The sequence below is a fragment of the Procambarus clarkii genome, chromosome 49, assembly GCF_040958095.1.
Source record: "Procambarus clarkii isolate CNS0578487 chromosome 49, FALCON_Pclarkii_2.0, whole genome shotgun sequence".
Classification (NCBI taxonomy): Eukaryota; Metazoa; Arthropoda; class Malacostraca; order Decapoda; family Cambaridae; genus Procambarus; species Procambarus clarkii.
Genome location: NC_091198.1, coordinates 9,141,401 through 9,143,577, shown reverse-complemented (window position 1 = coordinate 9,143,577; position 2,177 = coordinate 9,141,401).

The window sequence follows — 2,177 nt, the reverse complement described above, 5'->3', positions numbered from 1 at the left end:
GAAAGCTTGAGTGAGTAACTGGAGACGAGGTGGAGAGAAGTGCGAGGTACGGAGCAGTGGTTCAACTTGGGTTTGCACTTGGTTCTGTTGTCTTAAGGCTGAGTGGAGCGTTGATCGCCACACACGTCGCACCGGAGGGCGCTCGGTTCTCAAGCACATAGTCAGGCCTGGTTCTTCCTTCCTTCCTAGGACGACGTCTTCTCTTTCGTCTTGCTTTTTGTAGACATGGCGGTGCTGTTGCTCGAATGAAGTAAGTAATTATCAAAAGAAGGAACCAAGCCGGGAAGGCTATGTTGCAGGTCAGTCGATTGAGCAAGTGAGACCTCAAGTGTCCTGGGCCGTCCTGGGCCACTCTGGGCCGTCCTGGGCCGCAATGGGCCATCCTAGACGACGCAGGACGGCCCAGGAAGGCCTAGGATGACCCCCCCAAAAAAGCCCACGAAGGCAAAAGGACAGCCCCAGGAAACCTGCTCGTAGGAGACAAAACGAGGAGCAGCAGCAGCTCGTAGAGGAGAAAGCAACAGTGTACTGGTGCTGGGAGAGGCCAACCAACACAGCAGGACGAGCTGGTAGGCGAGAAAGCGTGAATACGCAGCAGCAGCAGCAGCAGCAGTGTGTGTTGGAGCAAGTTATGGTTATCGCCGGTGTTAATAACTCCCCATCGTTCACCTAGCGTCCATCACCGGCGCCACCCTCCCTCCCTCTCTCTCTCTCTGACTCACTAGTCCTCCGACCATATTTTACTACTGTAATTACTGTTCTTTAATCAAGTACGCTCGTAAAAGAGTACATTCACACGCACACAAGCAAACCCGACCTGCCTGGAGCACTCTTGTGAGCACGTGCGCTCTCGAAGGCGCACGTGTACACACACACACACACACTCACACACACACACACACACACACACACACACACACACACACACACACACACACTAAAGAGCCAGAGCTCAACCCCCGCAAACACAATTCGGTAAGTACACACACACACACACACACACACGCACACACACACACACACACACACACACACACACACACACACACACACACACACACACACACACACACATACACAGGCCGGGGGGGGGAGGCCTCGCACCTGAGTGGACAGCGCTCTGGGGTCATAGTCGTAAGAGCCCGGGTTCGATCCCCGGCAGAGGCAGAAACAAGTTGGCAGGGTTTCTTTCACCTTGATGCGCCTGTTCAACTAGCAGTAAATAGGTACCTGGGAGTTATACAGTTGCTACGGGTTGCTTCCTTGGGATGTGTGTGTACTCATCTAGTTCTGTTTGCGGGGGTTGAGCTCTGGCTCTTTGGTCCCGCCTCTCAACTGTCAATCAACTGGTGTACAGATTCCTGAGCCTACTGGGCTTTATCATATCTACACTTGAAACTGCCGAGTTAGATGGAGTTAGAAAAATGTGTGTGAAAATAGAATGGCAACCATTGATTAAATACTGAGGCATTGGTATTTATAGATGTGAATAGGGGCCTTGGTTTGACAAGAGCGCTGTGAATCAGTGAAATAACGGCAAAAGGGGGAAAAGTCTTAAGGTGGACAGATGCCATGAGTGAAAATAGTAGTGAAGATGACCATTCCCAATTATGCTTCAAGGGAGTGCCACTTCCTTCTCTCTGTCTCTCCCTCAATCTCTCCATCCCCTCAGAGAGTTTTTTTTTTATTATTATTTTCTACCACCAACGTGGCCACACATTTACAATGCTAACCAGCATATATACATTTTCTTCTGTCCTCCATAGACAGGGTTAGAGATCAGTTAAACATATAGTTCAGGGAGTTATTGAACAATTAACCACAGAAGGTGATTCGGTACTTTTAAAATGCTAAGCTAACATACATACGTAAATACATTGATACACAGATTTACGTATGCCCTACATAAAGTGTTCGAAGTGTGCATTTACAAAGGTGAAATGCAATTCTGATCAGCTTCCATATGTACTTTATACACATACATACACACACATATATACGTACATATACATATATACATGCATATATACACACACATGCATTCACATACATTTGTCTCTTTTACTCTGACAGGGTGAGATAGCTGACAGAGAAACTAGTGTGCAATTAAGCACTTAATCACTGAAGGTGATTAAGGTGCTTTTACAAGCTCAGGTTATATAGTTACATTACATACA